Below are 23387 nucleotides of genomic sequence, written 5' to 3'. Positions count from 1 at the left end.
TTCGCCCGTTATGCTCACCACTCACCCCCTGCCTCTGGCAACCATCAATCTGTTCTATCTATGAGCTCTTTTATTTTTAGATTTGACCCGCAAGTGAGATAATACAGTATTTTTCTTTCTTTGTCTGACATTTCACTTAGCATAATGCCCTCGAGGTCCATCTATGTTGTCACTAATGGCAGGATTTTCTTCTTTTCTACGGCTGAATAATGTTCCAGTGTGTGTGTGTGTGTGTGTGTGTGTGTGTGTGTGTATACCACATTTTCTTTATCTATTCATCCATGCATGGACACATAGGTTGTTTCCATGTCTTGGCTATTGTAAATAAGACTACAATGAACATATCTTTTTGAGATAGTGATTTCATTTCCTTCAGTTAAATACCCAGAAGTGGAATAGCTGGATCATATGGTAGTTCTATTTTTACTTTTCTGAGGAACCGCCATACTGTTTTCCAGAGTGGCTGCACCAATTTCCATTCCCACCAACAGTGCACGAGAGTCATTGCTCCACACCCTCGTCAACACTTGTTATTTCTTGTCTTTTTGATAATAGCCATTCTAACAGTAAGGTGATATCTCATTGTGGTTTTGATTTGTATTTCCCTAATGATTAGTGATGTTCAGCACATTTTCATATACCTCTTGGCCATCTGTATATCTTCTTTGGAAAAATGTTTATTCAGGTGCGCTGCCCGTTTTTCAATTGGGTTTGTTTTTTTGCTCTTGGGTCATGTGAGTTCTTTATGTATTTTTAGGTATTAATCCCTTATCAGATATATGGTTTGCAAATATTTTCTTCCATTTGGTAGGTTGCCTTTTCATTTTGTCAATGGTTGCTTTTGCCGTGCAAAAGCTTTTTAGTTGAATGTGGTCCCATTTATTTATTTTTCCTTTTCTTGCCTTTGCTTTTGGTGTCAAATCAAAAAAGTCATCATCACCAAGACCAATGTCAAGGAGCTTTTCCTGTATGTTTTCTTCTAGGATTTTTATGTTCAGGTCTTACACTCAAGTCTTTAGTCCATTTTGAGTTGATTTTTGTGTATGGGGTAAGGTAGTGGTCCAGTTTCATTCTTTTGCATGTGGCTGTCCAGTTTTCCTACCATTTGTTAAAGAGACTGTCCTTTTCTCATTTTATAGTCTTGGCTCCTTTGTTGTACATTAATTGACTGTATATGTATGAGTTTATTTTTGGGCTCTCTATTCAGTTCTGTTGATCTATGTGTCTATTTGTATTTTAATACCATACTGTTTTCAATACTATAGCTTTGTAATATAATTTAAAATCAAGAAATGGTTCTATTCTGTGAAAAATGCCATTGGAATTTTGATAGGAGTTGCATTGAATCTGTAGATTGCTTTGGGTAGTGTGGACATTTTAACAATATTAATTCTTCCAATTCATGAGCATGGAATATCTTTCTATTTATTTGTGTCTTCCTCAATTTCTTTAGTTTTCAGTGTAAAGCTCTTTCACCTCCTTGGTTAAATTTGTTCCTAGGTATTTTTATTCTTCTTGATATAGTTGTAAATGGGATTGTCTTCTTAATTTCTCCATCTAATAGTTTGTCATTAGTGTATAGAAATGCAACTGATTTTTGTATATCAATTTTGTAAACTACAACTTGACTGAATTTGTTTATTAGTTATAACAGTTTTTGGTGGAGTCTTTAGGGTTTTCTATATATGAGATTATATCATCTTCATATAGTTTTACTTCTTTATTTACAGTTTGGATGCCTTTTTTTTTCTTGCCGTACTGCTTAGTTCCAGTACTAAGTTGAATAAAAGTGGCAAGAGTGGACATCCTTCTCATGTTCCTGGTGATAGAGGAAAAGCTTTCGGTTTTTCACCATTGGGATGATATTAGCTGTGCACTTGTCATATATGGCATTTATTATATTAAAGTACATTCCCTCTATACCCACTTTGTTAAGAGTTTTTATTTTTATGGTGAAAAAATTTATACTTAGAATTAGCCAGCTGGACTCAGTTTAGATGATCCCAATTTTGTTGGCAACATCCAAAGCATCATAGTCTGGTGCCACTTGAACATATGCGCATATCTTCTTCTCTCCATCAGGCCTGATCAGGGTGTTGACTTTGGCCACATCACTGTTACAGAGCTTCTTCACGGCCTGTTTGATACGGTGCTTGTTGGCCTTGACATACACAACAAACACTATTGTGTTGTCTTCCATCTTCTTCATGGCTGACTTGGTGGTCAGGGGGAACTTGATGGCATAATGATCAAGCTTGTTTCTCCTGGAGGTGCTTTTCTGACGATGTTTGGCCTGCCTTTGGTGTCACAGTGTCTTGAGCTGCCGGAAGATGGGTGATGTGTGGATCTTTTTCTTTCTGGCTGTGGATTTCTTTCAGAACTGCTTTCTTGGGCTTCCATGCCTTTACTTTGGCTTCATCTTTGGGAGGGATGGGGACTTCCTTCTTTGCTTTCCATAACATCTTCATGACAGTTTGTTCAGAGTTTTTGTCATGAATGGATGTTGAATTTTGTCGGAAGTTTTTCCGCATCTATTGAGATGGTCATATGATTTTTATCCTTCATTTTGTTAATGTGGTATATCACATTGATTTGCAAATGTTGAATCATCCTTCCCTCCCAGGGATAAATCCCACTTGATCATGGTGTATGATCCTCTCAATATGCTGTTGAATTCAGTTTGCTAATATTTTGTTGAGGGTTCTGGGATCTAGGTTCATCAGGGATGTTGGCCTGCAGTTCTTTTTTCTGGTAGTGTTCTTGTCTGGCTTTCGTATCAGGGTAATGCTGGCCTTGTAAAATGAGTTTGGGAGTGTTCTCTCCTCTTCAGTTTTTTGGAAGAGTTTGACATTAATTCTTCTTTAAATATTTGCTAGAATTCACCAGTGACACTTTCTTGTCCTGGGCTTTGCTTTGTTGAGAGGTTTTTCATTACTGATTCAATCTCCTTAATAGTAATTCATCTGCTCAGATTTTCTATTTCTTCATGATTCAGTCTTGGTAGGTTGTATGTTTCTAGGAATTTATCCATTTTTTCTAGGTTGTTCTGTCTAGATTGTTCAGCCAATAGGTGTATAATTGTTCCTAATAATCCCTCATGATCCTTTGTATTTCTCTGCTATCAGTTGTAATGTCTCCTTGTTCATTTCTGATTTTATATATTTGAGTCTTCTCTCTTCTTGGTGAGTCTGGTTAAAGGTTTATTTTGTTTATGTTTTTAAAAAAACCAGCTGTTAGTTTCATTGGTCTTTTCTATTTTCTTTTTAGTCTCTATTTCACTACTTTTGCTCTGATCTTTATTTCCTTCTTTCTACTAACTTTGGGCTTCGTTTGTTGTTCTTTTCTAGTTCCTTTAAGTATAAGTTATGTTGTTTATTTGAGATCTTTCTTGTTTCTTAACGTAGGTGTTTATTGCTATAAAATTCCCGCTTAGAAGTGCTTTTGCTGCATCCTGTAGGTTTTGCTTTGTTTTATTTTAATTTGTCTCAAGATATTTTTAAATTCTTTTTTCTTTGACCCATTGGTTGTTCCAGGGCATGTTGTTCAATCTCCACATATTTGTAAATTTTCCAGTTTTCTTCTTGTAATTGTTTTCTAGTTTCATAGCGTTGTGGTTGGAAAAGATGTGTGGTATGATTTCAATCTTTTTAAATTCATTAGGATTTGTTTTGTGACCTAACATATGATCTCTCTTGGAGAATGTTCCATGTGCACTTGAGAAGAATGTGTATTCTGCTGCTTTTGGATGGAATGTTCTGTAAATGTCTGTTAAGTCCATCCGGTCTAATATGTCATTTAAATCCAGTGTTTCTTATTAATTTTCTGTCTGATGCTCTATCCGCTGATGAAAGTGAGATATTGGAGTCCTCTCCTATTATTGTATTGCTGTCTATTTCTCCCTGTAGGTCTTTTAATATTTGCTTTATATATTCAGATGTTCCTATGTTGAGTGCATAACTAATTATAAATGTTATATCTTGTTGTTGGATTGACCCCTTTATCATTATATAATGCTCTTCTTTGTCTTTTAATATAGTCTTTGTCTTAAAGTCTGTTTTGTCTGATATAAGTATAGCTATCCCAACTTTCTTTTGGTTTCCATTTGCATGGGATGTCTTTTTCCATCCCTTTACTCTAAGTCAATATGTGTCCTTAAAGCTGAAGTCTCTTGTAGGAAGCATATAGTTGGGTCTTGTTTTTTTATCCATTCAGCCACTCTGTGTCTTTTGATTAGAGAATTTAGTCCATTTACATTTGAGGTATTTATTTATGGGTATGGACTTCCTGCCATTTTGTTTATTGTCTTCTGGCTATTTTGTAATTCCTTTATTCCTTTCTTCTTCTCTTGTTCTCCTCCTTTGTGATTTGATGCTTTTCTGTAGTGGTATGCTTAGATTCCTTTCTCTTTACCTTTTGTGTATCTACTTTAGGTTATTGCCTTGTGGTTACCGTGAGGCTTACATATAATATCTTACAACAGTCTATTTTAAGTTGATAACAACTTAAGTTCAAATGCATTCTAAAGCTCTACACTTTTACTCTCTCCTCCCACATTTTATGTTTTTTACATCACAATTTGCATCTTTTTATCTTGTGTATCCATTAACAAATTATTGTAATGTTAGTTATTTTTAATACTTTTGTCTTTCAACTTTCATAGTAGCTTTATAAGTGATTAACCCACCGCTTCTACATTATTTTGTATTTTACTATATGTTTACTTTTAACAGTGAGATTTATACTTTCATATGTTTTCCTGTTACTAATTAGCACCTTTTTGTTTCACCTTAAAGAAGTCCCTTTAACATATCTTGTAAGGCAGGTCTAGTAGTGATGAACTTCTTTAGCTTTTGCTTGTGTGGAAAACTCTTTATCTCTCCACCAATTCTGAAGGACAGCTCTGCCAGGTAGAGGATTCTTGCTTGATGGTTTTTTTCTTTCAGCACTTTGAATATATCATGCCACTCCCTTTTGGCCTGGGGTTAGCCATAGTGAGTCTGTGTGAGCCCTTTAAGTACTGTCTGTTAGTTCCCTACAGCCTTGTGGGTCTGTGGACTCAAGCCCCACTGGTTTTCAAAGATGTTTTGGGGGTCTGTCTCTCAAGTGGAAGTCCTAAAAGTTGAGGTGCCAGATGTGGGGTCCAAACCCTTTGCTCCTTGGGGAGAATCTGGGAGTTGTGAGTTCCCTCCCGATTGTGTGTTGCCCAGCCAGGAGTGGGATTTACGGCAAGATTGTTTCTTAGCCTCTTCTACCCGCTTTGATGTGGGGTTTTTTCCTCACTTACCTGATGTGTAGGAGTCGCTCAACTGGTTTCTGAATTTCTTTCAGAGGGAACTGATTCATATGCGGTTGTAGATTCAGGGTGTCTGTGGGAAGAGGTGAGTTCAGGAGCCTCCTGTGTCACCATCTTGAACCTAAAAGTTCCCAGGACTTATTTTTTGGTTGATTTTCTAGACTTAAGCAAGTGATGGAGAAAATGTTAATAATACAGATTAAATTTAAATGTACAGCAAGTCTGTAACAGTTTCATGGTGAATAATACAAAAAATGGAAGAAATGTCCCTCCAGTATTCAAAAACTATTATATGATTCAACAAAGAAGTTGCTCACATCATTAACATATGAGTGGAGTTCCTGTGCATCTGTTATTTTACTCTTATCACTTAATGTAAGTGAAAATATCACCTCACATTCATGTCGAAACTCCACTCATTCATCAGTGGCAACCATAGACAGGCTGCTCATACAAGAATTCCACACAAAGTCAACAAAAGCATTTTGTGAGAATCAATTGGCTATATAGAATTTATGATAAAGGGTATTTTTATATTTTAGTATTATTTAGAAACTGTGTGCTAGACACCCTTTATATCAAGTTGGCAATTTTTTTATTAAAGGGCCAGATAGTAAATATTTCAGGCCCTACGGTCTCTGTCACAACTACTTGGCTCTGCTATTGTAGCAGGAAAGCAGCCACAGATGATGTGTAAATGAATTGGCAAGGCTATGCTATAATAAAATTATATTTATGAAATCCCTGGGCCGTAGTTTACTGACCTGTACTTTTCATCAGTAAAATTTATAATAAACTTAGGTATGGATATCTATGCATTTTTCAGTGATCTGGTTGTTAAATCTATACCAGCACACCCTCCAGTCCATAGTCCTCATTCTAAAGGACTCCCCAATGGCTCATCATCATTTAAAAACGAATTTGTAGATGTCTTTTAGGAGCACACCGAGCGCTCTGGGATCCTCCTGCTTCTGCCTACTCTTCACCTCATTCACTGCTGCTTGGCTCTGGCCACACCAAGCTCTTCATAGTTCCCTAAGCACACCAGGCTTCTTCATGCCTTTGGGCATTGTGCTTACTGCTCCCTCTCTCTGGCTTCCTCCTTCCTCCTGTCCTCCTGCAGAGCTCCTGTTTACCTGACCCAGGTCATGTTTCTCCTCTGTGCTTTTCCCCTGACCACTCTGTCCTCCTCTCACCTACAGAGTGCGTTTATCACCTCCCACACTGGACCCAGCTTATCAAGGGCAGCATCATGTGGCATGCCCTGCATCCTCATCTCCCACTGATGCTACTGAACTCAGTAAATACAAGTGGAGTTTGTCGAGGATCATATGCTTTAATAATCATAATAAGATGTACCAGGTATTGAACACCTTGTATCCCTTATTCTGTACATGCGTGTCATACATTAACTCTTGTAACCCTCACGGCAACTCCAGGAGGTGGATACTAGGATCCCCATTTTATGAACCAGGAAACTAAGGCTTGGAATCATTAACAAGCCTGTCCGTGTTTCACACAGTGATATGTGGCAGAACCAGGATTCAGACTATTCAAGTAGTTGGCAATGTGGTCATAAAAAGAATACAGGTGTGTATTGTGAGCAGTAAGCATGAAAGAAAGGCTACCCTTACTTGGGAAGCTGGGGGACAACTTCATGGAGGAAGTGTTGACTGAAGTGGGGTAGAATTTATCCTTGTGGGGAGAAGAATCTCAGGCAGAAGTGAAAAGGTAACCAGGAGAAGCAAGAGTGGCCAGGCTTGGCTGGACCCCTTGATGTGCTGTAGACTCAGGGAGATTGAGCTGAAGGCCAAGTTGGGGCCCAGTCTCTCAGCTGCGCACCTGCCTTTGCCTGGCTTCCTGTGGCAGTCTGTGCCCTGCTCTAGGTGTGTCCAGGTCCGGAGCCATTCTGGTGGGTGTGTGGACTGAAGTAAATCATGCCATGTGCTCCCTGCCACAGTCTGGCCTCCGTCTGCAAATGAGATCAAGTTTATGTGTGCATTTGATGCGCCATGAAAGGAAGTTAGAAGAGGTGTTTGGGGGTCTGAGTAGAAGGCTAAGAGGGTGAGGTAGCGAACTATCTGCAGAGGAGCCTTGGGCCTCTCTTGGGAAAAGCCGGAGCCTGGGACCTCCGCTCCTTGTGAAGGTCGCTGGAGCTCCTCATGGTGGCCGCGTGCTCGTTAGGCATGCAGTAACGTACTTTGAGTATTGTCACGTCTAACTGCAGCATTTCAATATTCATCTTTCCATCATATTTTGGAGGTATACAGCCAATCAAAACTTAAAACCCAACCATGGTGACACCAGCCCCTTTGCCTAAAGGGCTTTTTGTTCACTGTAGTCAGAGAAGTGCTCATCTCTGAGGATATTATTCAAGCTTCTGGCTTCACTTATGTGATGCCTCATTTAAATAATCTCTAAGAACAAAATTCCAAAAAGTATGATCTCCTCCAGTGCCATTGCTGGAAAAAGAAATGAGGAGGAGAAAGAATGTGGAACATTCTCTGTTAAAGTTGCTCTGCCCCACTGTGGAGAAATCTGACTCTTGCAGTCAGCTTCCCACTTGGGTTTACTGGAGGCCGAGTTCCTGGTTGGGATTTCAGGGCCCAGCTCCAGGAGGCTGAAGAAGGCATGCATTTCCTCATCTTTGCGACCACCCCATCCCTAAACCCACAATCCCATTGTAAGGAGCGGGTTAAATGACACTTTCCCTTATTATCTTAATCAAACAAGGTGGCTGGGGAATGGGAGGCTGCACGGGGGTGACATATGTACCTGTGGATAAGAGGGAAGGAAACGAAGGGCTGGTTGTCAGCTGGTGCCATCCGTTCCACAGGTTCCTGTTGAGGTCTTTCATTCCAAGCAGGAACCAGAACTACAGTATGATGTGGAGAAACCACAGGTGCAGCCTGCTCTCAGGCGGCTTTGAGTCTAGAAGGGGTTTGTGAGAGGGTTTCAGATCATTAGAAGTGCCAAATGAATTTAAGGACCTCATTATAGAGCATTGGCCCTGCAGTTACAAAGGAAGTAAAAGGCAGTGTCCTAACAAGCAGGTTGTGACCCGTAAGGAACACTGGACCTGATGGAGCAAGGCAGTCCCCACGGGAGGAAGGTTCCCATCTACCCACTGGTGCTGGGGACCAGCAGCGCCCACAAGCACTTGTGCTGAAAGGTGAGATGTGAGAGGCTAACGCAGTGGGTCTCAGCCCTGGCTGCCTGTGGAGTCACCTGGTGAGTTAAAGAAAATTACAGTGGTGTCTGGGCCCCAGGGTCTCTGATGGAATGGGTCTGGGGTACCGCTGGGCATGATGACTTCTAAGAGCTCCCCGGGGGATTCCAGGGTGCTGTCAAGGTCAAGAACCACCAGGCTACAGAGAGAAGCTTCTGAGGGGTTTGGGTCTGTGTGATCGATTAGGTTAGCCTAGGGAAGTTTCCTGCTGGACGTCGTATAGGGGACAGGAGTGTGGTTTGATGAAAGAACCGTGCAAGGGCAGGTGAACAGAAGGATTGCCTGTGTATAATTCGTGCTGGGAGGGCCAGGCCACATGGAACCGCCAGGGGTGGGACCAGGTCTTCATCATCTTTGCATCTCCCTCCTGGGCCTGGCCCTCACCCACGGGGGCACACAGAAAATGTCTGTTGAGTGAATGTTTGCACCAAGGGGGAGAGAGGCTGTGGCATTGGGTTGCAGTAGTGGCTCCTGTGTCTACTTGTCCCCAGGTCAAGTCTGGCCTAGGGAGCATGGAGCATATCACGGACTCTTGAGGTCAGCAAGTTGGCAGGAGGGGCTTCTGAAACAAGCACTGGCCCAAGAGAAGGCTGAGTGGGAAAAGCCGCTGTCCCTGCTGGCTCTGTGAACAGGTGATGATGGGGACCCTGCCTGTCTCAGCCAGCACCTCACACAGAGCCTGGCACACGGGGCACTCCCCGATTAGGGGGTGGTGTCCTGCGCAGCTGTCCGTCTCCCTTGCATCGGTTCCAGGCACGGGAGCTCCTCCATCTGCAGGCCTGACCTGAGCCCCTTCACTTCCTGATTACAGTGAGAGTTGGGACACATGCAATAAAAATGCATCCCGTGGTCTCCATCCCAAGCCCTGCTATCCGTTTCAGCTGACAGTATTTTTTTCCATTTCTCTTCCCCATTAATGTTTCATGGCTGTGAGACCTGGCAGGGGAAGTAATGATGTGGATGGGATTTATTTAGTTTTCTGTTTCAATTAAAATTTGAAAACTTCACCCAGCACCCTTTAGGCCATTAGAATGTCTATGTTTTAAGAAATCATTCTCAATAATTCATCATCTTTGTGGCTCTAGGGCCGAAACACCAAGTCTTGTTTCTCTCTGTGTCTGTGGGCCCCTGGCAAGGCAGCAAAGTGGCTGCCCCCTTAGCCGCAGAACCACGATGCTCTGGGTGAACGTTCCAGGTAAGGGGTACATCCACATCATAGCCCTGGATAGCACAGTGGGGGTGAAGGGACAGTGTCCCCCAGAGAAACCCAGTGACAGAGCACTGTGGGGGACCTGAGCCCCTCAGAGTTGCTGCTCTGGGGACGTGAGCCATGCCACTTGGCCAGGCTGAGGCGTAAGTAGAGCCAGCAGAGGACAGTCCACACCTGTGCTTGGGGACTTCCTGGCTGTGGCCCGCGGCCTCCCGGGTGACGGAACAGAGGGCCTGCGTGGGACACCTGGCAGGCCCTTGGGGTGTGGGCTTGGGCCCCTGCTTGCGTTGCCTCACCTTTCAATAAATCAGTTCACTCTCAGAGGGCATTATTTGAGCAGTGGCTCCAGAGCTGTTTTCTGGATTAGGAATTTAAATTGGCATTAAAACTGTAGCACCTTTAAAATATCTAATCAAAACTACTGGGGTCTTCAGGGTTCTAAAGGCTTGCTCGTGACTAGCAGCTTCTGGTTGACGGCAAGGGCCCTTCAGTGTAGGGCATCCATTCGGAACTTCTGTGCCAGTGGATGGCGCCCAGTCAGGCCCAGAGCAGACCCTGCGGAGGCAGAAGCTAACGGTTGACTGGGGGTTCCAGGTGCCGTGGGGCCTCTTGACTCAGCAGCTTCTACTGGAGTGGCAGGGTAAACTGCTAGGAAGAAAGACCTTTCACGAGTTTTTTTTTTTTTAACAATATTGACTGCTGTTTGTAAACTTACAAAGAAGACGGGATGTTAACATTTGGTTTCCCAAGAAAACACAAAACAAGTGTCTTTCCATAAAAAAGAAAGGAAAAAAGCCTTGCCTCCTTTTGTGGAGAGAGAATTTCCTCCTTCTGCAGCTGCTGAAGGCGAGCCAGCGTTTTCCTCGACTCTCTGGGCTGCAGTCCGTGTCCCTCCTGGTTCAGTGGCACAGAGTGGGCCCCGGCTCCTGTGGGGTGGGCCAGGCAGAAGAGCTTCCCCCTCTTGTGGTTGAACTCATCTCTGACCCAAAGCACGCTGCCTGGCTACTCTTGCAGGCGGTGCCCTTGACCTTTGATTCTGGAAATACCAATGGTAGCCTGGGGAGTTTTGTGTTTTCCTAATGTTCTAGCAACACTGAATCACAAACCTAGGTGAGGCGTCTGTGTGCGTCTTTGCACACACCGCCCACACTTGTTCTCAGTCATGAACTGGCTCCCTTGGCTGTCCCTCTGGTGTGAGATTGTTGACTCCAGCTCATCAGTGGAGCTGTGAGGCTGGCCTGGCCTTTGTGACTGCCATTTCCCCAGGGAGAAGAGGGCTCCTCAAGGGTGAACATCATTTGATTCACTGAAGAAATCTTGACCTTTAACATCCCATTTTCAGCAGCATTTAGAGAAGAAAGTGTGGTTTCATAATGGTATTTCAGCTCCATCTCCCTTCTTCCTCTGGAAGAACCTTCACTTTCTCCAAAATCACTGAGTTAAGGACACTCCTCCTCTCGCCATCCATCTTGCCAGATTCATCTTCCCAGATGCCTCTTGGATCACTTACTTCCATCTTAAAAACTTCCACTGGCTCCCTGTTCCTTCTAAGGTCTGTCCAGGTTACTTAAAGGCCCAGAATTTGGCCTTTTGTCCCTCCTGTGATCTGGCACATGCTTCCCCCTTTGGTCCTCCACTCCGGAAGTCTCAGTTTCTTAGCACCCTTTTTAGTCCTGGCTCCCAATTTCCAGATATATATCCAAAGGAAGATTTAGGAGTCCAGTTCCTCCTGCTGAATATCCCCTTCACAGTGGCCTCTGTCCTTTTAGGGACCCTGCGGCACTTTCTGGCTGTGTCACACAGCCCAGCACTTGGTCAGGTTTTGTCACACTATACTTGTCGTCCCAAGCAGCTTTCAGTGTCTCCTCCTTCCTTTAAGAGCCTTACACAGCGGTAGGTAGGGGACTAGGAAACTTATACTAAATTAGGTTATCTGAAATTATTCATACACAAGTTACCAGCATCATATCTTACCATTAATCTCTGGAAAGGCACTTGATGAGCTTCCCAGAAGGAATGAGATGCCCTCTGTTCTAGCCTGGTTTCATTAAGTCAAGTAGAGAATATTCAGATATATGAAACAGAAAGAAAAGCAGAGAGGCATGGAGTAGACTCCATTTAAAGGTGGTGAAAAAGAAGAGAAGGGCATAAGAGATGTTTGGACCAAAGAATTATCCAGATTTTCTGCCAGATGAGGTATTGAGGGGGTGAGACAGAAAAGAGAGCAAAGAATGACTCCAGATGAGTGGCCAGGGCATTGGCCAGGGCCTTCGTGCAGTCCCATGATTCAGAGGTGGGAAGGGATGTCATGGCACTGAAGGGAGGGAGGCCTCTGCTGGACAAGAGAAGCAGGGAGGACAGAGCTGTGCCAGGCTGAAGCGACACAGGATCCAGTGGCTGGTTAAACCTGCAAAAGGAGAGAGGAATCCAAGGTGATTCCAAAATAACACGTTCTATCTGAAAACAATGAAGTGCAATGCACACTATTTGTGATTTATTGAGTGAGTGTTTTGTGACAGGTTCTGGGCTGTTTTAAAGGCATCATCCCAATAATCGTCATATCGAGCCTGTAAGATAGTATTGTCCTCACTCAACAGATGAAGAAACTGATAGTCAGAGAGCAGTTACACGGCTGATAAATGTCCAAAGTTGGCGTCAAACCACACAACCATTGCACAGCTCCTCCTGGCGATACCTTTGAACAAATAATGTTTTCACTGGTACACGCCACTCGCAGGATAAAGCTCACTCACACTCAGATGCTTTTATAAATCATGGAGGAAGCAGACGTCATGAAAAAGACACCTCGGGCTAATCCTCAGTCCACAATCCAACCAATTTTTTCTCTGGTATATTACTGTAAAAATTGTCAAGCATACAGCAAAGCGGAAAAGATTTTACAATAAACACTCAAATACTCAACCCCTAGATTCTACCTTTAACATTTCACTATATTTGCATTATCCGTATCTCTCCAAATATACATTCCGCTGTACCTCCATCAGTACATCTTATTTTTCAAAATAAATTGCATGTATCAGTACTCTTCCCTCAATACTTTAGTATGCATATCATTAACTAGAGTTCAAGATTTGCTTACATTTTATATAAAATTAACATGTAAAGAAATGTACAAATCATTGTGTGCCTTTGCATGAGCGTTGACAGATGCATACGCCTCTGTAACCTAGGCCCCTAAGGAGACACAGAATGTTACTACTACCCCAGAACACTTCCTTCATGCCCCTTCCCAACTGACCTCTGCCTCCTCTTCCCCGGAAGTAACCATTGAGCTGGGTTTTTTTCACCATAGCTTAGTTTGCCTGCTACAGAATTTCATCTAAATGGAGTCAATATGATATGTACTGAATTGTGAAAGGCTTCTCTCAGGCAGTATAATGTTTGTGAGACTTATCTGTGTTTTGGAATCTGTCCATTTGTGACTCTATGACTGAGTGGTATTCCACTGAGTGAATATACCACCACTTTTTTATTCATTCTCCTCTTGATGGGCACCTGGCTTGGTTACAGTCTTGGGCTATTATGAATGGAGCTGCTATTCTACCAGTCTTTTTGTGAATACGTATTTTTATTTCTCTTGGGAAAACACCTAGGAGCAGACTTGCTAAGTGATGAGTCAAGTGTATGTTGATTTTTGTAAGAAATTGCCACTCCTTTTCCCAAAGTAGTTTGTTTCACTTCCCAAGCACATGCGTGAGAAGCCCAGTCGCGCCCATCATTGCCAGCAGTGCTGTCACCAGACTTTGCAAAGTTACCCATTCTCTTAGGCATGTAGGTTTCAGTTTGCAGTTCTCTGAGAGTTGGGAGTCCTGATAGTTCCCGATGATGGTGGGCATTTTTTCAAGTGTTACTGACCTTGTGTAGATCGTTTTTTGTAAAGTGTCTATTCAGATCTTTGGCCATTTTAATTGGGTTGTTTTTATTATTGAGTTGTAGAATTTCTTTCAGTATCCTAGACGTCAATCTATTGTCAAATATATGTTTTGGTAATATTTTCTTCCACTCTATGATTTTTCTTTTTCTTAACAGTGTTTCTGATGAACAGAAATTTTTAATCTGATAAAGTTTAATTTATCAATATTTTATGGTTACTGCTTTCTGTGGCCCACCTAAGAAAACTTTGCCTATCCCCAAGACATAAAGATGTTTTATATTTTCCTCTAAAGGCTTTGTGGTTTTATCTTTTACGTTTAGGTCTCTAATCCATCTCAAATTCATTTTTGTGTGTGGTGTGAGATGGTACCAAGTTTAATATCTATCCATACGGGTGCAGGTGTTCAAGCATCGTTTGTTGAGAAAGCTTTCCTTTCCTCATGGTTTGCCTTGGCACCTTTGCCAAAAATCAATGACTGTGGGTGGAGGTCTGTTCTGGACTCTATTCTGTTGTGTTGATCTAGTTGTTGATCCATAGGGCGATTGCATACTCTCTTAATTACTTTATAGAAAGTCTCGAATTCAGGTAATGGAAGATCTTCAACTTTGTTCTTCTTTTTCAAAATTGGTTTGGTATTCCATGTTCTTTGCATTCTATGTAGATCTGAGAATTAGCTTGATAATCTTCACCCAAAAACAGCCTGCAGAGTTCATGATTAGGATCGCATTGAAGCTATAGATCAACTGAAGAGAACTGATATTTAACATTATTGATTCTTCCATTCCGTGAAAATGGTGGAGTTCTCCACCTGTTGAGGTCTTTCATTTCTTTCAGCAATGTTACTGTGTTTTCAGTATAGAGTCTTGGATATCTTTGTTAAATTTACTTCTAAGTAGTTTCTGATGTTATGACAAATGTCATTGATTTCTGAGTTCATTTTCTAAATGTTTGCTGCTAATATATAAAAGTACAATTGATTTTTAAATTAACCTTATATCCTGTGAACTTACTTGGTTGATTCATTAATGCTAGCAGTTGCTTTCTAGGTTGCTCAGGATTTTATTAAAGATAAAAGGTCATGTCTTTCACATCTGTTTATGAAAGATTTTGGTCTATAATTTCCTTCTTTAAAAATATCTTCATCAGGTTTTGCATACTAAGATTATGCTGGCCTATTAGATGAGCTTGAAAGTGTTCCCTCCTCCTCTATTTCCTGAACAAGTTTATAGAAGATTGCTCTTATTTCTTCCTTAAAGGTATGATAGGATTCACCTGTGAATGATACTGGCCTAGAAGTTCTTATGTGGAAAGATTTTTGATAAGAAAATCTTTTTTTCCCTAAGTTTTTCATAATTACAGGAAAAGTCCGTTTTTTTCTGTTTCATCTTATGTCAGTTTATGGTAGGTTGTGTTTTTCAGAGAATTTGTTCATTTCATCTAAATTTTTTGGCAAAAGGTGGATCGTAATATTCTCATTATCTTATGATGTCTGTAGGATTTGTGGTAGTAACCTCTCTTTCACTTCTGAAATTGGTATTTCTGTTCCCTTTTAAAAAATCTGTCTAGGTATGGATTTATCAGTTTTCTTGATCTCTTTTGAGAACCAGCATTTAGGGTTTGTGACTTTTCCTCTTGTTTATCTGTTTTTTTGATTTCCTCCTCCTCCTTGTTATTTGCTGGATCCCTTCTACTCACTTCAGTTTAGTGTGCTCTTTTTTTCGTAGCCTTTAGGTGGAACCTTGGTCATTATTTCCTTTTCCAGCTTTTTGAGGAATAGCTGACATACATTACACTGCACATGTTTGAAGTGTAGCCTCTGATGAGCTTTGTTATACGCACACACTCATTAAGCCGTCACCACAGTCAAGATCATGAACATCTCCATCAACGTATCTTCAAGAGCTTCCTTGGGCCCCTTTGATTTCTTCCCTCTTCACCCTTCTGTATTTCCAAGCAATCACTGGTCGCTATAGAGTTTTTCATTTTCTATAATTTTATGTAAATAGAATTATGGAGTATATATTCCTCTTAGTAATGATTTTGAGATTCCCCCGTGCTCTTGCATTTATTAATAGTCCATTCCTTGTTTATTCTAACAGCTTTATTGAGGTATAAATGTACCATACAATTCACCCGTGTAATGTGTACAATTCAGTGGATTTTTAGTAGTTCATTTCTTCTTATTGCTCAGTCGTACTGTATCATATAACTATACCATGACTTGTTTATTGATTCATAACATCCAAATGTTGATGGACATTTGGATTCTTTCCAGATTTGGCTATTACAAGTAAAGTTGCTTTGAACATTTATGTAAAAGTCCTTGAATGGACATATACTTTCGTCTCTATTAGGTAAGTGCCTGCATCATTTGGTAGATGCATGTTAACTTTTTTAGAAACTTCCAAACTGTTTCCAAAGTTTTTTTTCTTTTATTACCATTTTACATTTACACCAATAATATGAGAGTTCAAATTGCATCACTTGGTGTGGTCAGTTTTTAAATTTTAGACACTCCTATTATTATACAATGGTATTTCTTTGTGGTCTTAATTCTTACTTCCCCAATTACTAAAATGGTAAGCATCTTTTCATATACTTATTTGCTCTCTGTATATTTTTGGTGAACTGTATGTTCAAATAGTTCACTCAGTTCTGAATTGGATTGTGTGTTTCCTCAGTGTTGAATTCTGACAGTTCTTTATACTGTGGAGAAAAGTCTTTTATCAGATATGTGAAGATATTTTCTCCCAGTCTGTGGCTTGTCTTTTCATTCTCTTAACAGTATATTCCCGAGTGCAGAAGTTCTATGAAGTCCAGATTATCAGTGTTTTATGGATTGTGCCTTAGTTGTTGTGTCTAAGAAATCTTTGATAGCCCAAGATCACAAAGACTTTCTCCCACGTTTTCCTTTACAAGACATATAGTTTTACCTCTTATATTTAGGTCTATGATGCATTTTTAGTTGATTTTTTATATAGAGAGTGGTATGTGGATTAAATTTCCCTTTTTTTGGCGTTTAGATAGACACTTGTTCCAGCTCCATTTAATGAGAAGACTATTGTTTCTCCACTGAATTGCCTTTGCACCTTTGTCAAAAACCAATTGACCATATATATGTGTTTCTATTGCTAGACTCTGACTTCTGTTCCATTGATCTATTTGTCTGTCTCAATGTTGTTGCGATTTCTATGGCTTTATAATAAGTCTTGAAATCAATAGTGTAAATCCTCAAACTTTGTTCTTTTTTGAAGTTGTTTTGCTATTCTAGTCCTTTTATTTCTGTAAGGATTTTAGAATCAACTTGCCAATTTCTATTAAAAAAACAACCCTGCTGGAACTGTGATTGAGATTGCAACTGAACATTTGGCAAAAATTGGCATCTTTACAATACTGAATTTTGTGATCCATTAACATGGTCTAGCTCTCCATTTATTTATGTCTTTTTTAATTTCTCTCCTTACTGTTTTGTAGTTTTCAGTGTACAGGTCTTTTCTATCCTGTTTCAGATTTATTTCAAAGTATTTCCTATTTTTGGATGCTGTTTAAGTAGTATTTTCTTAATTTCAATTTCTGATTGCTCATTGTTGTTATATACATATACAATAGATTTCTCTATATTGATTTTCTATCCTGCATCATTGCTTATAAATTCACTTATTATTTTAGTAGCTTTTTTATAGATTCCATCAGATTTTCCAAATAGACAATGATGTCATCTGCTAAAAAAGACAGTTTTATTACTTCTTTTCCAAACTGGATACCCTTTATTTCTTTTTCTTGCCAGATAGCACTGGATAGAACCTACATTACTGTGTCGAATATAAGTGATAAATTAGACATCCTTGCCTTGTTCCTGATTCTAGGGGGAGAGCATTCATTCTTTGATCATTAAATATGATATTAACTTAGGGCTTTTTTGTATATAATACTTATTAGGTCAAGGAAATTTCTTTCCATTCGTAGTTTACTGAGAGGTTTTTTGTTTTTTTTTTTTAATCAGGAGTGCATGTTGGGTTTTTGTCAAGTGCTTTTTAAAAAAACTCTATTGAGATGATCACATTTTTTTCTCATTTAGTCTGTTAATATGGTGAATTATATTGATTGATTTTCCAGTGTTAAATCAATCTTCACTTTCTGGGATAAACCCCACTTGATGTATTATCCTTTTCACACACTGTTGGATTTGATTTACTAAAATGTTAAGAATTCTTGCATATATGTTCATGTGAGACCTCTGGTTTTCTTTTCTTATAATGTCTTTGATTAGTTTTGGAATCAGTATAATGTTGGCCTCATAGAATAAGTGGGGAAGTATTTCTTCCTGTTTGTTTTTCCAGAAAAGGTTAAGAATTGGCATTATTTATTTCTTAAATGTTTCATAAAATTTCTCATCTGGGCCTGAAACTTTTGGTTTCACTGATTTTATCTACTTTTGTGTGAGTGTTCTATTTTATTGATTGCTGCTTTGATCTTTTTTATTTCCTTTCTTCTGCTTACTTCAAGTTTACTTGCTATTCTTTTTCTAGCTTTTTAAGGTGGAAGCTAAGGTTGTTTTTTTATAACATAGATATTTACTGCTATAAATTTCCCTCTAAGTATTGCTTTAGTTGCATCCCAAATTTTGATACATTGTTGCATAGCAGGTCCCAAGAACACCCATATGTTTGGTGATTCACTAGAAGGGGGCTTAGGAACTCAGAGGCAGTGGTACTCATGGCTATGGTTTATTATTACAACAATCAGAAAAGGGAAAAGAGGCAGAGTCTTTAGGAAAATAGGCATAGTCTTCCAATGTTCTTCCCCAGATGGTGTCACACAGAACAGGCTCCTTCCTACAGCAGTAGAATGCAACAAGATGTTGGCAGGATTTTCACCCAGGTACTCAACATCCAAGGTTTTTATTAGGAACTGATCCCATAAGCACAAGAACCAGCCACAAATATCAAAATTCCCATCTTCCAGAAGGAAGGCAGGTGTCAGTATCCCAAATGGGCTAACCAGTCTTATCATTGTAGGAACATTCCAAAAGTCAGTGCCTCCCTCTACAACACGTCAGTAGGTGTCTTAACTACCTATAGGCTGCAGACTGAACCAGGCAGTCTCTCCCAGACATATCTCAACTCTAGGGTCTCTAGTTCTTGATAATTGCTTTGTTAGTATGGATTTTTAGACACTGAGACAGTTGCCAGGGGACAGAGCAGTTTCCTTCCAAGGACACTTTCAAATAGTTGCCACACACGTGTGGTTTAGAAGCTGTGCTGTCGCCCCTGATGTGGCTGCTAGGAAAGCTCTGCTGTGTCTCTAGGACCTCTGCTGACAGAGTTCTTGGAGGGTGGTCAACAGTCCTCTAGGTTTGTGCTCCGTTGCCTGTTCTGAAGCAGACCCTCCTGCAGTGTCATGGTGAGTAGTTTCATCCCTTGAGGGAGCCTCAGGGCCCAAGGGTGTGCGTGCTACTGTGAGACCCTTCTGTGGGGAAGGCTGCCCGTCAACAGCCCCAGGCAGGGAGGGTCAGGTTAGACAGGTGGACCCGTCCCAATGATCCCAAATAAACTGCTACCTGGACAGGACCAAAACTTGCACACACAGTGTTTAAATTTAAAGTCTATTTGGGTTTCCAACCACTTTCAGACAGGAATCTGAGATATGTTTTTCTGGTACATCTTCAGCATAATAGTACCAGAGTCTGTAAAACTGAAAAGCTAGGATAGAGGAATAAAATGCCATCCCTTTGTTTAACATGAGAATGTATCTTGTGACTGTATTTGATGCCATCTGTTTCGCTCTCCCGTCCATCAGCCAGGCCACCCCAGAAAATTGAATGTCCCTGTAATGCTCTCCTGCAGCTAGCCTGCCATCCCAAAGCTCCACTCAGCCATTACTAGCTCGAAGGAAAAGTTAGAATCACAGCCTCCAGTAGGGATTCTCCTGCTTGGGCTTGAGTGGCATTTTTATTGTATCTGGAAGGGAAAAAAAATCTGTCCATGCCTCATGGGATTTGTCTCCTTTCTAAGAATTGTGAATGCTGCTTGATGCCGCCATCTTGTTACCCTTTTTCAGGGCGGAGGAGTGTTCAATACCCTGCTTGTGCCTTCACTCCTAAGGGAGCATTCCGACCAAATTAGGTTAATGGTCTCATTTACTAGTATTTCTTAGCAGGTGGCATCAGCTCTCAGATGGGCAGCCTAGGGCCAGAAATGGCTGCAGTGTTCCAAGGAGTGACACAGAATGAGAGGCACAGGCAGTGCCAGGCTGTGCAGGGAGCACCGCAAGAAGTAGGAGGTAGTAATGGCTGCTTGGAGCCAGGTCAGACGCTGCTGAGCACAGACCCGTCATCTGACACACACACAAACTAAGCTCAGAGGGAACTGGCCTGCCAGGTCCACCCGGCTGCTAGCGGGGTCAGTGTGATCATGCAGCCTCTGCAGCTGATGCAGCACCCTCCTCCCCTCCTCCCCAAGCCTTGTCAGCCTGGCCCAAACCAGGGGGTTTGTCTGTATCTGCATTCACTCTCTTTTAAGGGAAGTCCTCAGCTTCCCCAGAGGACAGAAGGGGCCAAGGACAAGGGACTCCAGACCTCCACTCCTGCCTGCTGTTCCAACTAAACCAGCTCTGCTTTGCCTGTTTTATATTTTGTGAGAGTTATTCATATTTAATATTTTTCTTTAGAAGTCACTTTTAAAACTTTATGCCATCACAGTAATCACTACCATGAAATGGAATACCAGTCACTAGCCATATGGAAGGAAACAGTAAATATAGATATAATAGAAAAAAAAACTCATGATGTTAATAAGCTCTAGACAGCCACTGCTGTTGGCTGACAGCTCTGACACTGAGCCCCCTCTCCTTGGAAAGTGGTGGGTGTTAAAGGCGCACCAGCACCAACCTGAGGCTTTCTCCTCAATGTGCTCAGAAGCCGTGGGGGAACACTGAAGGGCAAATGAATTGGACATGTGATTGGAGGTTATTTACGGTCAAAGTTGGGAATGCCATAAACGTACCTTTAACCCCTCGACATCCCACCCTGTGGGAAGCACTATCTTTGGCACCTCTGAAGCAGCTTCCTGGGAGTATCTCTTTTGTTCTCTGTCGCATCTCCAGTGCCTAGAATGCTGCCCGGCACCGTAGTACACACTTGGCACACATAGGGAAGGAATGAATTCACTGCAACAGCACGTGTTTGTTGTCCCCTGTTAGACAGTAAATCTCTGGAAGGCAGAGACTGGGTCCTAACCATCTTCATCTCATAGTCTCATTGGCTCAGAATTAGAAGATGAGGCATCAGTTAGAGATGGAGGCGATTGTTCACAAAATGTGCACAAAGGTTCCAATGAGCAGCATCTTCAGAACCTCAGGTCACGTAGCGATGAGTTGTTTTCCTCTTCTGTCCTCTTATTGCCAGTTTTTCCTTTGTGCTGTCCTCGCCTCTGCATTAGCTTTCGCAGGACCTGATTTATTAAGTGAAGGTCCTGGGGATGCTTCTGTCTTACGCTGATCGCGGGGCAGAGGAAGCCCTGGCGTCATCAAGTGGCTTAATGGCTCTCTGTTGAGTGCTAGTGCTCCATGAGTGGGGAAGTGTGAGCTCCCCATTCTCTTGACAAAATCTAGCAGGTGTATGAGTTTACACGTGGAAGTGTTGAGCATAAGCGCCATCAGTCATTGACAGTTCTTTAAGAACAAGAGACTTTAAGCAAAATGAGATTTCTTTCTGATGCTATTTATATATGTTTGTCACTGAGCAGCAAGGGGACACCGGCTAGGGGAATGACAGCATAAAGTGAGAAACACAAATGTGCTGCTTATGTGGAAAGTGCTCAACAGGGCACACCACATATGCTCAACGCATGCCTTAAAGGAAGTGATTTCTCTAAACCACAGTCAGTCCTGAAATAGCAAGCACTGTAGACGGCACTGAATCCAGATTCTCAACCAACAGGATGCATCCATGAAGGAGAGGGCAAAGGAAGCAGCATTATCTGGGCACCCACCATGGGCTGGGCTAGTGCTTTTCCAAGTATGGCCACTGTCAGCAGCCTTGGCCTCACAGGAAACTTGTTAGAAAATCGGATTCTCAGGCCCCACCCAGACCTACTGAAACAGAGATTATGGGGACAGGGCCCAGCAACATGGTTCCATAAGCCTTCCAGGTGATTCTGAGAGAAAGACCAGCCCGAGAGCTTCTGGGCTGGGCATTTTGCACACGTTATTTCATTTGATCCTCTGAGATCCTGAAAAGCAGGCGTTGGTCCCCATATACACATCAGGAAACTGAGACTTCGTGAAGCTCGGAAGTTCCCCAGGTCTACACAGCCAGAAACGGAGACGACGAGAGATCTGCTGGCAAGCCTAGGATTTCTCCACTTGAATCAGTGTTTCTCACACTATAGTGTGTAATCAAATTGCCTGGAGACTAAATGTTAGAATGTAGATTCTGACTCACTGAGTCTGCAGTGAACCTGCAAGTGGGTAGTTCTAACCAGCTCCCGGGTGTTGCCAGTGCTGCTGATGCATAGAGCAGTCTGAGCGGGGAGGCCCCATGGATTACAGCATGGTCCCCGGACCTGCAGCCGAGGCCTCACCCGGGAACTTGGTACAGATCCGAATTCTAGGCCCCACCCAGACTTCGAGAATCAGAAACTTGGGGTGGGGCTCAGCAACCTGTTTTAACAAGCCCTTCTGGTGATTCTGATTCATGCTGAAGTTAGAGAACCACTATCATATTTCCATATTGGAAAACTCAATACAGTCATGCGCCACATAGCAACGTTTCGGTCAATGACGGACCGCATGTATGAGTTGGTCCCATAAGATTAGGACCATAGAGCCCAGGTGTGTAGTAGGCTGTACCATCTAGGTTTGTGTAAGTGCACTCTGTGATGTTTGCACAATGACAGACGACGGTCTGAGAAATGACGCATTTCTCAGAAGGTATCCCCCTTGTTAAATGATGCATGACTGTTTTTGCCAGGTATGAAGCCAAGTGGTTCTTTACATTGTGGATATTTGAAAGCCATTAAAAGAGAAAAAAGATAAAACCTTGAAGCTGGAATGGGGGCTTGCACTGAGTGTTTTTCCATGAGATAAGGATACAAAAGTGAGGATCCCTGGGCTCCATAAAGAGAACACTTCTCTGTAAGCCTCTCGCAAATGCATGCTGAAGAGAGGGCCAGTGGGTGCCAGGATGTGACGTAAGTGAAGTGTTGACCCAGGACACTAGATCATGGGCGATCTGGCTTTGCACGGAAGAGGGATGCATAAATTCTTCCAAGAAAATATGTAACAACAGAGGAGATATATCTACTCTTGTCTGGCGTACAGCAAATTACCTGGGGAAAAAAACAGCTTGGAATTTTTCTTTTTAATCTTGTGTGATCTTAAAAATTCATATGTATTTTCATTCATATCAAACTAATGCCTGTTGCTTTGATGTAATATTTTAAATCACCATCAAGATAAAAGGGGAGAGATGATGTATTGAGTCTGTTAGGCTCATAAATTTAACTGAAATGAAGAGATCTGATACCAAATACCAAGCTCGGAATCCGTGTAATTTCTCCTCTGTCTTCATGCTGCAGTATTTTGAGAATGCAGACTCGGAATCCACGAAACAATGGCGACAGCTTGTCCATGGCTTCGGGAGCACTGTAAAGGTGATCACTGAGGACAGGGTCCAGGATGTAAAGGTGATCGCTGAGGACAGGGTCCAGGGTGTAAAGGTGATCATTGAGGACAGGGTCCAGAATGTAAAGGTGATCGC

At 41.7% G+C, this 23387-nt stretch overlaps 1 protein-coding gene and 1 pseudogene across 7 annotated transcripts in view; one reads left to right on the top strand and one right to left on the bottom strand.

Moving 5' to 3' along the window:
- Positions 1-23387, top strand: part of PDE8B (phosphodiesterase 8B) — a 214354-nt gene that overhangs the window by 163217 nt on the left and 27750 nt on the right. The window lies entirely within an intron of this gene.
- LOC124241860 (60S ribosomal protein L23a-like) lies at positions 1994-2468 on the bottom strand (annotated as a pseudogene).

Source organism: Equus quagga, chromosome 7 (assembly GCF_021613505.1).
Source record: "Equus quagga isolate Etosha38 chromosome 7, UCLA_HA_Equagga_1.0, whole genome shotgun sequence".
Taxonomy (NCBI): domain Eukaryota; kingdom Metazoa; phylum Chordata; class Mammalia; order Perissodactyla; family Equidae; genus Equus; species Equus quagga.
Note: the sequence above shows the minus strand (reverse complement) of the source record. Positions and strands in the feature narration are given on the sequence as shown.